The 15,150-nt window shown below is 40.5% G+C and overlaps 1 long non-coding RNA gene across 1 annotated transcript; it reads left to right on the top strand.

Annotated features, from left to right (window-relative positions):
- Nucleotides 1-7,954: 7,954 nt before the first annotated feature.
- Nucleotides 7,955-11,459, top strand: LOC128784637 (uncharacterized). The gene is made up of 3 exons (XR_008429559.1): nt 7,955-8,025; nt 9,186-9,329; nt 11,292-11,459. It is a non-coding gene; the product is annotated as an uncharacterized LOC128784637 (long non-coding RNA).
- Nucleotides 11,460-15,150: the final 3,691 nt, after the last annotated feature.

Here is a 15,150-nt window from a genome sequence, read left to right as displayed (position 1 = left end):
GCATTGCTGCTTACTTGGAAAAATCATTTGTGCCTATTAATTGAAAAAAAATCTCTTCTGTTGGTTATGATATGTTTACTAGGTCAATTTATTTTCATTATTTGTTGGGGTTTTTTTTATTCCAAACAGGTGAAATTTTGTGTGATTCTTCTTCATGTGGACAAACCAAATCTGTGACTGACAGGGGACTTGAAAAAGATTCCTCCAGAAATGACAAGGGCAACGTAAAATAAGCAGTGGTTGAATTGGCATTTACACTCACATGTGGATATTCAGTTATGTATTCATTTTAGTGGTGTTTGGTATCTTTTAATTGTAATTATAGCAGATCTGCTTTCCTGATAATACAAATATATTGATTGGTACAAAATGGCATTAATTAGAGAAATCTGAAACATTTCAGATTCGGATGAGGGTCAGATGTGCTGCTCATTGTTAGTGTTCATTTCTTTTGACTAGGCTGAGACTTGTGAACTGGATTTTTGGGTGTTTAAGGTATAACAGTCTTCAGCTTGATACAAAATTGCTGTAGGTGCTGAATTTCCGTAGTCTCTTTTCCATCTGGTCCTGGTTTTCACTTCTGTTCACTAAAGTTATTAAAATTGTTGCACATTCTGGGCATGAATAATAAAAAAAAAATCATTATTAGTACACTTTCTCTTTACTACCAGAAATCCACTACCTTTTTTCCCACAGAAGATTGCTGGGCAGAATATTTTGACTCATGCCTTTATTTTCCTGCATCCAAGAATTTTGCAGTGAGGGGGCTGCAAATAAATCTGGAGCCAGGAGGAAAAAAGGTCAGAAAAAAGGTCAAAGTTTTGAGGTCAAACTATTCACTGTATGGGACTTTCTAGGGCAATTACCACCTTTCGTCCTCCTTTTCTGGTGTTTCTGCAAGGTCTGACATTATTGGGTTCTGACCCACAGCTCCACATCTGAGTGTTTATTGGGAAATACACACCTGGTGAAACACATTCCTGTTGATGTGGAAGTAGGTGAGCACTGCTGGAATAAGCTGCTTTTTTTTTTTTTCAGTTCTCCTTGGATCTGCCCTCTGATTATCACACTGCATGGAAAAAAATAACTTTTCTGGCTGTACTTAAGAATGCAACATATCAAATCCTGATATCCAATGAGATGAGAATTCCTATTTGAGAGAGCAGAGACCAAGCAGACTTTCTAATCTTGAGAGAATGACCGAATTCAGATGATGATTTCAAAATCAGAAAAACACAGGCTAGTGATGTCCAATTTGTCATGAAAAAGAAATATTTATCTTTAAAGTCTAAACATTGTCCTGTACCCAGTTCTGCTTCGATTAAACACCCTTGTCCCTTTCCTGCTGTATCAGCTTTGACAGCTGTCACTGAGTTTGCTGTTCCCCCACTATTTTCTGGGGGTCCCTGATCCTTCAAGCTCAGCATGATGAAAGTAATTAGTTAAATGGCTGTTCTCTAAACATAGAGAAGCCTTCCAAGTCAGGGCATAGAAAGAATTAACCTTTCTTGCCTCCACACACACCTCCTAAAGATGTGAACAATTGATTTCACACAGGTAACCAATTAAACTTTAGCAGCAGTGTGACAAATACAGTTTATTTTTGCAGCTTAGTTCACCTGCTCTAGAAAAGCAGTGCTTAGGCAGGTTGTCAGTAAAGGACAGGTGGCCTGTTTGGGAATGGACACAGAGACTGAGATGCTCTTCTGCTCCTTCATCTGTTGATTTTTTGGGTTTGTTTTGTTGTTTTGGGATTTTTTTTTTTTGTTGGTTGGTTAAGTTTTTTTAGGAGAACATTGGATATGCACAGCTATTTCCCCTATCAGGATCTGTTTTCGTGTAATTCTTTCTGGATTCTGAACTAACCATGCAAAATCAAATTAGGAAAGAGGATAAACTACTTTGAGGTAGAGTTGCTCATGGGCTTTTAGGTATTTTTGATCTCAGTCTGCCCTACTCAAGTGTGATAATGGATAATTCATTTGCTAAACTGGAATAGGATTTTATTACTAAATAATCTTGTAAAAAAAAATTGTGAATTGAAGCCAAAAAGTCAAAGGACAATGAAAGCAGTCATGTATGTCTAAGAAAAATAAAAAGTGTGCATGTCCTGCTTTTAAAACTCAGGAGAGTTTAAAACCTTGAATGGAATTTTCTATATGGAACCAAAGTCCCTGACTGAAGGAGTCACCCTATAAACAGGAATTTGCAATACAAATTTAAGAAGCTTACTGACCAAATCTTTATTTATAACTATTTGTTCTGTATAAATATCAGTATTTTGGATGTATAGAATCAAATATATAGATCTCAGCTTGAGATGTGATTTCCATCTGAGCTGGAGTTCTTCACTTCCTCTTTTTAAAATATACATATGTATGTGCTTCATATCCATCAATGATTAAACATATGTGCTTTGCCTTTCAGCAAATCAAACACATCATGTGTGATCCAGAACTGGCTGAATCAAGGGAACAACTACACTGGCATCAACTTTGATGTGTACACGTGAGGGGGGTTGACACTTTTGGAAAGAAGAGCTGCTCCTTTCTCTTTTGGTAATCTGTGACTTTCTTGCCCTTCATCAGAACAAGAAGTCTTTGCTAATTTGCAGTGGTGAATGAAAATAACTTGTCCCCTAATGGATTGTGTGCATTAGCAACTGTGCATGGCTACTGCTTCAGTAAATGGTATTCTGTTGCTTTTTTTTTTTTTTGGTCAGTGTTAGCTCATCTTTATTTAGGCTGCTTCATCTTTTACTATTCAATGTTCTGTCCTCTGTCTGCAGAAATAATGAAACAACAGTGAGAAGAATCTTGACTGCAGCACGTGCCCTGCCTTTGAAAGGTGAGAACCTTTCAGAGTTCACAGAACAGTTCACAAATGCTGTTTTCTACAAACAGTAACCTGTGCTATTTAGGGAAGTGCTTATAAACAAATGTCTTGCAGGGCTTGTACACAGCATCGTTTTTAAAGGTTCTGCTTTTGTCAGAGAATTAAGCTAAAAACCATCTGCCTTCTGTCTTGGAAGCGTCGGGCTAAATTCAGACTGGGAGGTGGGAGCCTCACCTGCACTGGGCTGGGCTCGCTTTAGTGCTAATTGTAATTCCAAGGAGCTGGAATTGCCTCACAGAGCCTGTGAGGAGGGAGCAGCATCGCCCTTCTCTCTTCCCCTGCTTGCTACAGCCCTCCTCTGACAGAGATGCTCGAGGGCAGGAGTCAAACTGGAGCAATTCCCGTGGGCTTTTTGCCCCACACAGCCAGTGCTCTTCCTTCCCCTGGCTGCATCCTGCCTGCCTGGGACCTGTGGAAATCTCACCTTTGTGAGGTTACATCCCTCACACTGCTGGGGATGGTCGTTCCCAAATTACTCACGGCCCCTTTACCAAACCCTCTGCTCCCTACCACTTCTATTTAACTCTGGTTTTCTATGGTCCCTGATTTTTCCCTTCTGCTTAAAGCAGAGCTGCAGGAAAGCTGCCTGTCTCAGGCCCATGGGCCAATGTCACCCCAGTGCTGACAGGAGCTCTCTGTGCTATTTTCAAAGGTAGAAGGGGGAAATTGCTTCTGCAAGGAATGCAAGACAGATGGCTGCAAGTACAGCAAGCACTTACCTGGTGGAGGGAAATAAAACCTGTGCCTATTGCACTCTGACAGATTGGTTTGAAAGGGTTCCATGCAGTTTATTACCTCCAACCTGAAAAAAAGAAACTTATTTAGCATCAGTGACACCCCACGTTTAATCCTAACTCTTTCAGTGGGGAGGCAGAAGGTTATAAGTAGTGGTTTGAGAGCCACCAGCAGCTCTTTTAGGCATCTTAAATCAATTTATCTGTAGGCTCTCTGTAATTTGCAGGATGAGGGAATACTGAATGTGAGAGACAGTTGTACTTTTCCTGAACAAAAAGGTCAGAAAAAAATTGCTTGTCAGCCAGGTATATAGTAAACATAAATTTAGCCTTGTGTGGATCAATACTAGGTTGTGTGTTCATATCTGATTACCTTAGATGGATTAAGATGTTGGATATTATTAAGATAATAAAAGACAGGATTGGCATCATAATGGTGGCACTTTGTCCTTGAAATTCTGTGGCTGCAGAGGATCTCATTTGTAGATGCCAGATGGTTCTTGAAACCCAGTTGCTGAAATGAGGGAAGATTTGTACCTGAACAAGGTTTTCCTGTGAAGTTTCCTTTGGATATTCTCTTCCTCCTGTTTTTTATAGATCTTTCTTCTTTCGTGTTGTTTTCATTTTCAGCCTCTTTCCATCTTTATGCTTTGTTAATGAACAATTACTAGCATGGTGTCTTGCTTCTATAATATTTCTGTTTTTACCAGCCAGCACTCTTGGCCATGCTCAGGGTTACCCATGTTATTTTTGTGGCAATTTCCTTGAAACTGGGCTCAGAAAATTGAGAAGACATATTTCACTGAAGGTCAGTTAAAGCATCCATCTTTCCCCATTCTGAAATCTGATTTGTGAATGTGAAGAAAGTATCAGTTTCTTCATTAAAATGGGTCTGAGGTTGAAGACTTTTCCTACTCCTTCCACCCTAAAGACCAGGCATGCTTTAGGCTCCCCTCCCTGCCTTTGCACTGTTCTGTTAAAGTGTAATTATTCCTTTCCCAAGTGTCATTGTAAGAACAGGATTCTTCTGAATTATCTTTCTCAGACAATTATTTCAGGCTACACTGTTATAATTGATCTTGCTTTATGGCTTTGTTGTCTTCAGGAAAAATTATTTTCATTCATTTTAGATTACACCTAAATCTTTGCTTTTTCAGTCTGCATGCAGTGTGTATTTTGAACACATTATTTTTTTTTTTCTTTATATGGCATCTACTAATGTCTTATGATAGGAACAAAGTTTAGTTTGAGCTTTGTGCCCTTCTGATTGAACTCCTGGCTGTAGTATCCAGTGGGTTTCATATCTCTCTGTTCAGGTAAACCATAAAAATATTAATATTAAATATTGATTAAAACATATAGCACGTCTGTCCTGGCACAGCAGTTTTCTAGTACCTCTGTGGAAATACTTCTATTTTTTTTCTTTTGATTCTTCTGGGGATCACTTATGATGAATCATTTTAATTGCACTGTGATTTGTAGCACAGCGAGTGGATGTCTCTTGCTCTGCTGTGTCTGATTTAAATGTAGGCTTTCCTCCCTCTGACTAATGGGTTAAGATCAGAACATCCAGCACAAATCAATATTGGGCACAGCCCAGCATCACCTGAAGATGGGCACTGCACTAGAACAGTAAACATAAAATGAGTCACACTTCCTGTGTTCCCCTGGGTGTTGGATAAGCTCTGACCTCTGAAGAGGTGATGGTGTCTGCTTGTTTGTTTGACTTCCCAATTGTTTTATCTCTCATTAGAAGACCCAAGCCCCAGCCACAAGCCCTAAGTGTCACAGGGTGGCTGAGTCCTGAGGGTGGAGTGTTGCAGGTGAAAGTGGCTGGAGCCAAGGAGGTCTGCCTTTCCAAGGGAAGGATGGGTGGAACCAGAGCAACCTCTAATGGCTCTTTGAGTTTGGCTCTGGCTGGCGAATGAGAAGTGGCCCTATCAGTGTAACAGCCAAATGCTCTGGATCGATCCTAACGCAGCTTTGACCTCGTTTTGCTGCAGGCTGACCCTCTGAGGTTGTTTCACTTCTCAGCACCAGCAGAGGACACAGACCTGTCCCACTTCTCCTGGAAAACAAGGGCTCTGCTGGGATGGTGACATAAAAGCTTCTGCTCTCCAGGCAGCAATCTGCTTTTCTTCCTTGCTTTTCATATTCCACAAGGAGGTACAGCATAGAAAGCATTTTACTTTTAATTTTTGGGTTTGTTTGGGTTTATTTTAAATAGCCTTGCCTGGTGGTTCATCGAAATCTAACTGATGCATTGATAAGGTACCAGCTCTTGGAATCAATAGACAGGAGGCAACCAAGTGCTGCAGTTGCTCCTTTGTAACTTCAGACCATAAAATGAGCGTAAGGATTAACATTTGTGGTTAGATCAGCATTTCAGGTACTGAGCTTCTCAGTCTCTTCCCACTCCTTCGGCCTTGCACACTTCACAGCCACTCCCAAGTGTCTCTGTTTGTGGTAAATGGATGTAGGAAGTGGGTGGGATTTTGTTTGTAGGGTAATTTTTTTTTTTATCTTTTTCTTCTTCCTCACTTCAGTGGTGGAAGGTGACTAATCATCTGAAAAGTGATGGTTTATGGCCCATCAGACTCCTGCAGATTTTGCTTTTGCTTCCTACTTTCAGCAAGGTTTTGGATGTTTCTGGGAGCCACACAAGGGAGACCTGCTTTTAACACCCTCATTAGGGAGGAGGAAATATTTTGCTTCCAAAAGCTCTTATTCTGTTGTTCGTTACTGCAAGCTTAAAAGTAACGACCTTAGAAATATTTCCAAGTTCTCTAGAGAATGAAGCCTGGTTCAGGAGACTGATGGCCAGATTATGCTTCCAGGTATGACATAAATCAAGAATAACTCCACTGAATGCAGGGCCATTTCTCCAGCCTTACCAGGAGCAGAATGTGACCCTCAGTTTAATTTCTGAAATGGTGCCTGAATTTATTGGAGCTCTGCATCTCTGCAGGACCTTTCTTGGCTTTGCTGCTGATGTAAATCAGATTTCCTTGCAGCTGAGAGCAGTGCTGATTATATATGGAGCTCTCTTAGTGCTTGCTGGAGTTTTGTGTTCCTGAGACCATGCTAGGCATTCAAAGAGCTCACCCTTCTGCCTGTGACCTGCAGAAGGAGTAAAGTGTTTTACAGTAGTAATAAAGAGATTACATTAGATGAAGTTATTTTCAGTAACTATATCAGGAAGATTGAGAGTCAATTACCCTGGCCAGGTTCATCTTCAGGACACCAGCAAAGCAGAGGGTACAGACATTTACTCTGTACCAGCAAAAAAAGATTTAAAGGCATTGTGTTCTCACTGAGCACTTGGGCCTTATCTGCAGGAGCAACCAGAGAGGTCACTGAGCATATTTTGGGAGCTGCAGGGGTGCTCTTTGACCCCTTGGACTCTTTTACTCAGCAGCAAAAGCTGAGTTGTTGTGTGGCTTTTGTACAACCTGTGGAAATGACTGTTTAGTAGGGACAATAATGCTGAGGCTTCTACTATTTCTGGTTTCTGTTTTAAGAATTTCTTCTCTGTTGCAAAATCTGCTCTGATTTCAGAAAACTTCCCAGTGCTTTTCTCTACTGTCTCTGTGTACTCTCACATCTAAGCTGCACACATATAATTTCCTACAATAAGGTGCTGGCTGCATTCCTTCTTTTTCTTTTTCCTTTTGTAAAATAATACTTACAAGGTGTAGAATGCTTGCTTTCCAAAAGTATCTTTGCTATTTGAGAGCCCTGGGTTTTTTTAAGTGAAACTGAATGTCCTGTAAGTCAGGAGATTCTGTTGTTTCTCTCATGTTTCATCCACAGAGGGAAATGTTGCTTGAAGAAAGGCCATATGCACTGGTGGATGATTCTGCTAACTATTTTTAAGGAAAGATGTCTGTTCTGAGAATGTGACAGCTGAATCTGTCACCTCTGCCCCTCACAGTTAAAATAAATTGATGATCAGCTGGTGGGTGGGACTAACATTGGAGAGATATGCTGACATAAATCCAGTGTATGCCCCAGTTACTCTGTCCACAAGATTTTGTCTTGTTTTGTCACCCTTTACTTACTTGTGAAGGAGATGCTTCTTTCTCTTCATCCATCTGTGGGTTTACTGCATTTTCTATATATTGAGTTTTTGCCTATTGGAGCACTGAGCTGTGTTTCTGATCAAAATTAGTTGAGTGATTCCTATTGACTGAATGATAGAAACCCCAAATCCCTCCAGAGTGCAGTGGTGTCAGAGAAGGGTTATTATGTTTTCAACAGCTTGTGGTGTACCCAGAAACAGATATTATTTGCTCTTTCCAGCCCTTTTCCTTCCTTTCTGGGGACTGTAATGCACTTAGGAGTTCAGCTGTTTATAATGAGGGGATTTCAGTCTGGTTTGAGCTAATTCTAGCAGGTAAGTGCCTTTATAGACTCACCTCTGGCACAAGTTAAAATACTCTGCTTATCCAAAGAATGAACCTAAAAAGTGTAATCATCACTTGATCTGCCATTCTGAATCAAGGCTGTCTATTAACAAGTCCCTATTTTGTTCTGGTAGTATTGATTCCCCAGAAATGATTACATTTCAGGAAGCAGCACACCTATTTCTTCCTCAGGCTCTCCTCAACAACCACTTTGTCTTAGCAGTGGTGGCTGAACTGCTAAAGCAGCTGCTTTAGAGAAATAAGGGGAGCCAAAGGAACCAATCTGAAAGCCAAAAAAAATGAAAAAAAAAGAAAAAAAAGCCACACCCCTCAAAGAATTGGAATTACCTTCACTTGGACCAATGCGTTGGAGTGGTTATCAGTGGAATTCATCTGCATCTGCACCTGGTGGGGAGAAGTCATTGAGTGAAACAGGATCTGTTTTTACTGAGATCCACAACATGAGCATGATTTACCCCTGTTTTGCTCCTGTATGGCTCTGTTAGCTGCACTTAGTGGTCTGAGGGGTTTACTGTAAAGATGTTTTCTCCTGGTTCTGTTCCCAGTTGCTGTAAATCAGAAGCTGCTTCACTGAGCTTCTGACTTGAGTTGTATAAAACCAGTGCAGATTCTGTTTTTTTTTTTTTTTTTCAAGAATTTCAAAGAATCCTGCTTATTGCATAGTATTTTTTGCTGTCAGCAACAAATAACAAATATATAGATGAATTGCTGCTCCCATATGTGAGAGGGTTGGATGCTGCTTTAGGTACAGCCCAGAGAAGGATCCAGGTAAAATTGCTTAGGCCAACAAATCTTCTGTGATTTCTGGAATTCTGTCCCAAGGTCACCAGAATCGAGCTTCAACTTCTGTAAGCAAGTTTTTCAACAGCTTTTGTAATGAAGTTTTTGTTGAGGAAGGGCCAAGATTGCCCCAAACTTTTGCAGTCTCTGATGATGCTGGGTGGGGTTGGGGGGAGAGTGAGTTTCTCCTGCCTTGGAAAGGACTCCAGTGTGCCTGAGGACACAGGTTGCTGATAGCAGGATACAGATCCCTCAGTTCCTGGGTAATTCTGAAAACTGTGTGATTTTGCATGCTCAATTCTGGCAAATTTTAAAATATTATTCTAAATCCCTGTCCTGTTGTTCACAGCTGCTTCACAAAGCTGGCCACTGCTCTTCTTCAGTGTTTCTACCACTACTGAATTGTGGATCCTTACCAGGTTTTTCCCCTCCACTTTTTTCACCACCAAGTTGTTTAGTTGGCTCTTGGAGGGGAGTTCTTCCTTGTCTCAAGGTAAACTGAGGTAAAAAAAAAAAAAAAAAAAAAAAAAAATTAGGAGGTGTCTGTCTCATGGACATGGAGACTTTTCCTTTGATGCACTTTCTTCTGATACTCTGCACCCTGTCTTATCCAGCAGGTGATAAAATATGCCTGCCCCTTGCAATCAGAATATTGTGCTTTTATGTGCTGACTTATCCCCTGGGATCTGCAAACACTTTGCAAACCTTTTGGCTAAGCTGTTGTGAAGGGAGAGGCTTTATTCCTATTTCCTGCTAAAACAAATTGAGGAAGAAAGGAGTGGTTTGGCCAAGGTTTGTGTTTAGCTGCAAGGCCTTAAGCTGTATCTAACATCCATTTTTTAAATATATGTAGCTGGAAACCTTTCAGAATGTTTTGGGTATTTGGTTTTGGGTCCAGAGCATTTGGAAAACACTTCTCAAAACAATCCATGGGAAAATTATGGGTCTTAGGCAACTCTGGCTTAGCTGGTGAGGGTTGTGAGTGTATAAACTGGTGAATTTTAAGTCCTTTAAAAGTATCACTGATCAGAGCCTCAAAAGTTGCAATATTTTTCACTACCTATGTATTCAAATATTTCCCCAAGGCTACAGTGCCATCCCCAGGCATCCCCAAATGCAGAACAAATCTGCTGCCATGACTTTCCATCTTTTGGGGCACTTTTCCTCATGTGTTCCTTTTCCACTTTTTTCCCCAATATACAGAAGAGAGATGGTCTGCTTGTTTTCTGTGTAAGGCTCAGAAACAAAAGTGATGAAAGGACCATGACATTCATTTATCCTGGCATTTCCTTTTTTTCTCACTGGTAAATGAGAAGCTTGAAGAATCCCCTAAATGATCTATAGATACAGTGACTACCATATAGTGTCCCACTGACAATTTGTACAAACATAATAATTTTGTGTGACTTTCCCATGTTAATTTTCAAGTTGATCATTCATGTTTGGGTCTCTGTCTTTCCTGATGCTTTTACTACAGAATGATTGATCTATAGTAAATGAGACAAATATATGAAAATATGTCAAATGTGTGTACAATGACAGATTTAGTTAATTCACCAAGAAAATTTTAAAGTGCCACTGGCTTCTGCATTTATTGTAGTCAACTCTGTAGATTATGTTTCATGAATTTTTAGTCCTGATGTAATAATTTTTAACTGTAGGAGCAACTTTAGTACTGAAACTACCTTAAACTAACAGCAGCACACACATGAAATAATAAAACAAAGCAAATTTTGACCTGGAGTCGAGGGAAGTACTGTGTTGATCCAGCCTGGAGCAGCTGCATTTTATGGTGGGAGATTTTTTTTGCTGCTCGTGTCACAGGCAGAAATATGGAATCATAAGCCAAAAATGAGTAGCACCTTCAACATGAAGGTTTCCTACATAATTGGAATTCAAGGGACTACCCAGCTGGTGGGAAGGAATTGGTAGGTGTGGGATATTTTATGATAGCAGCCTTGTGGTGTGCCTGCAGCAAGAAATGCAAACACATTAAACTCTAAGGTAATGTTGCTTAAATAATTTGTGTGCTTCTGTGTATATATGTTTGCACAGCAGCAGCAGCAGTTATTGAAGCTGATGTTAGATATTTCTGGAGTTTCCATTCAGTGTAGGGGTTAGCTATGTGTAATTTTGAGATGTGATGGCGTTAGACATTTCTCAAACATATGCCAAAACCAACACCCCAGTAATTGCTTTTTTGCTTTTCCATTGTTCTCTGCTAATGTAACTGCTTTCATGTGTTTGCACTGACTTATTCTGATCTGTAGTGGTTTTAAATTGTAAATCTACAAACAGCTGATACAAACCTAGAAAAATATAAAAGCTGCAAACACTTGGATCATCCAGCACAGTGATGCACTAGGATTCCTTGCACAGCTTTCCTGAATGACCATATTTATGTTGCTGTGATCATCTAAAGTAGGTTTTGTTTCTGTGCATTTTTGCTCAAAAGCATTCTAGGACAGTGAAGCAAAACAAACAACCTGGCTTTCCTGGGAATAAAACATTTACAGGGAAGAGGCAGGTGTGAAGACCACTGGCAAGTCTTTGGGCAGAGGATGGAACACGAAGCAGATGGGTTTCATTTCCAGCTTGGGAAGCTATTCAAGGGTGTTGCAGATGGCATCAGTGTTTGAAATGTCCACAGATGAATTCCCCAGGAAGGTAAGGGCATGGTGTGGATTCCCAGCTGTGCAAGGTCCTCAGACCTCTGCCCTTCTGCACAGCTGGGCTCTTCTTTGGGGCCTGGGGCTTCTCCCTGCAGAGCCCCATGGAAGGCAGGGGTCTGGAGGTGCCCCATGGCACACAGGAAGCACAGGGAGCTGTGAAGGGCCGGCCTGAGCTCCACTTTCCATGCTCAAAATTTGGCCTTTTGCCTCCTTAGCCAGGTATCAGATAAAGGCCAAATTTTTGGCTGCTTAAATTCACCTCTGGTGTCACCAGAGGTGGCAAATCTGGGCCAGAAAGGATTCCTACATGTGAAGCACATTAACTTCAGGTATCACGACATGCTGCCTATCACAATGTGCTCCAAAGTTAATTCCCATCTGATCATCCAGGAAATGTCAGATTTTGCAATGTCTGTGATGGATATAATAAGACTTTATCATCAAATGTCTCTCAAATGCTAATGAAGGCAGAAGAAACAGTAAAGCAAACACCTCGTCAAATTAATCTATATAAAAAAAAAATCTGTTCAATTAATAAAACTGGCAAAGAATCCAGAAATGTGGGAGGAATCCAGAAGAGTGACAGGTTTTTCAACCTCAGCTTCACCCATTCCTAATGTTAGGGAGAAAGTGGTTATTAAGTGAGAGTGAATCTGTGACATCTTTCCCTGCCCTTTGTTCTGTGGAGAGCCCAGCATTAAATGAGATTAGGTTTAGACTGGTTTATTAGGGGAAAGAATGAAAATGTTAAAAACATTTAAGGCAGTTTGGGAATGTAGCAAACAGCAGATCTCCATAATTTCTCCCCCCTGATGATCAATCAGTCCACCCAATACAGGAGGGAGAAGAGCTGCAGTGTCTGGAGTTCAGCTCCTGAGGTTCTGAGTGGGGTGGAGTTGTTTTTTTTTTCCCAGGAGCCTGGAGAGCACCCACCAAAAGGCTCCAGCATCCATGTGGGACAGCTGGGAGGAGCCATCCCACCTGCAGGGAGCTGCAGAGGTGGGGGGGGTACATCAGCCCCCCTTGGCACAGAGATTTGGCTACAGGCTTTGCATTCCTACAGGTGGCTTGTGGATTTCCCTCAGAGAGGAGGTGGACTTGAAAACCCCATTGGAGAGCAGAAAACACACAGCACTGAGCTCCCACCTGCTGCCTCACACAGAAACGTTCTGCTCTGCAGTGAATGCTCTGTGCTAACACAGCTGAAGGCTGTAAAGGATGTGCCCATGCCTGCAGGATGCTGTAGTTGTATTTAACGGGCACTTACGTGCTTCATGTGATGCAATTGTTAATAGGATTTCTACACAGTAATGAATCACTTATTAATAAAGCTTCTTGAGAAATGACCAAAAAAGAAATTATGATTTTTCAAGAGAGAAGTGATAAATCTCCTGTTTAGCAGACTTAAAATAGTAAATTCCCTCCCTGAACAGACAGAAAGAGTCCACTGGAAGTTATTGACTGATCTAGTACCTGAGGGACAAAAATTTGATGCACATTTCTTTCCTTGGCATTTAAGAGAGTCCTTTTCCATGTGAAATGGGATAGCTGGTACAGAAATTGCACTGATTCTGCTTTCTGGTTCTGTCACTTCAGCCAGGACAAGGAGCTCAGGCTGGCAGTGCTTGAAGGAAGGGAAGTGCAAGGTTTGGAGATCATAACCCTGTCACACTGCAGTTCATGGTGAGGTGGCCATCTATACAAATTCATTCAGATGCTTCTTCCAAGCTGTATTTTTTGTATTCCACAAAACTAAACCATGTGTTTCTGCCTTGGAGCAAGATTATGTTTATTTTTCCCTGGTAAACAGAAGACTGTTTTTCAGACTTAAAAAAAAAAAAGCTACATATAAAAAGAAAAGAAGCCTGTACTTGATGTAAAATTTGAAATAGTGTTAGGTAATTCAAATAAAAATTTCACTACTGCTCGTTTCAGACTTGGGTTGGGTTGTAGGGGTGATGGAAAAAACTCTGCATGAAAATGGGTTCTCAGCAAAGCCTAACAGAGTATTCAGTGCTATGCTTTATAGTTTGTCCCTAAATAACAAAATAAAAAAAAGTAACAGCAATAAATTTAGTAGAATACATGATGAAAAGTGATGATTATGTATAAATTAGAATGTCTATTTTCCAGCTACAGAAAAAGTATGAATTAAATCTCTTCCCCTGAGACTAAGAGCAGATCTTTAACCCTAATTAATATTTTTACCTGTAAAATTTGCATGAAATGAGGAATTACATGTTACTGGAAGTGGTCACAATCAGCCATGAAAGGTGCCTGTTGAATGATTTAGTATCACATGGATGAAAGGCATGATGCTGTGGCTGCATCCAGGTATAAGTGGCCTCCTGGAAAATTCAGAATTATGTTTTAAAAGTGGGCAAAATGTTGACTCAGTCAAGTCAGACATGGATTTCAAAAGTGTCATGTCAATAAAACGTGCTAGAAAATCCCATCCCAAGAATGTCATGGCAAGAAAGGGTCAGACATGGGCTTAGCAATTCCTGCTGAAATGCAGTGGTTCCTCTCTTACTGGATGGAAACTCCATTTCTTCTCCCTCTCTTCTGGCCTAACTGATTTGTTCTGAGAATCAGCCTGTGAAGGATTTTATGTTATTTATGCAAACATTTGCACCATATTGATTAAGAGCAGAGTGCATAAGAGCCTTTTATAAGCCTGAATAAAATTCTGGCTATTGTCATCACTTGGCAACCCATGAAAGGGTGTGCTAAGAACCCATAACCTTGTCTCTTCTGTCAAGAGTGTTCCCCTGTCAGATTCATGTGGTTTCAGTCCAGCTTTTTCTTTTGTCTCTTTATATGCAGACATAACACTTAACAAGTGATAATGTGTAAACAAGAGTATGCATTATGCAGATAAATGGACTCCCACTGCTGAACAAGTCCTTAGCAGTTTGCATTAAAAATAAATACAGATGCAAACCAGAATTCAATATTTATTTTAACAGCAGGACTTTATCATTGGTAGCATTTCCCCCATGTTCCCAGGATTAAATAAGTGGCTTTTAAAAGAGATTCACCAGTTCAGAAGTTCGAAGCAGTTTAAACCTTTTCTTAATAGCACCAAAGGGAGAGATAACAACAATTAGCAGTTCTTCACAATATCAGGAAATTACATCTGCATTAGCTGACTGAGAACTGCTGGATCCATGCAGCCACAAGTCTCTTTACCCACTGATAAATGTGGCCATCAGAAGTGAGAGGAAGAAGGCACCAAGATTTCCACAGATCTCAGCATTCTGAATAATACTGAGGTTTTATTCAAGGCACAAAATGGGTTTGGATTCCATGCTCCATTGAAAGAAGAGCGTAACTCCCACTAGGCTGTTGAATATTCCCAGTATGTGTGCTTCTCATTAATTTTAAAGGTGTTGCTTAAAAGTAAATTTGTCAGATATTCAAAAATAAAAAAGGTGGTTTATTTTTTTTTTATTTTTCTGAGAGCACCACATTTCTATGTTTGCCTGCAGCATTTGTTCTTGAATGCTAGACTTAGTCTAGTTTCAATCTAGTTTCCCTCATCTCCCCACTCCAGTGTTTTTTATGAGGTGAGAGGGGTAAATACGTGGTTCAAGGGATCAGTGCTGGAGAAGGAAAGAGTGTTTAAGTCCAAGTTCTGGA

This window comes from Vidua chalybeata, chromosome 2 (assembly GCF_026979565.1).
Source record: "Vidua chalybeata isolate OUT-0048 chromosome 2, bVidCha1 merged haplotype, whole genome shotgun sequence".
NCBI classification, from domain to species: domain Eukaryota; kingdom Metazoa; phylum Chordata; class Aves; order Passeriformes; family Viduidae; genus Vidua; species Vidua chalybeata.
Note: the sequence above shows the minus strand (reverse complement) of the source record. Positions and strands in the feature narration are given on the sequence as shown.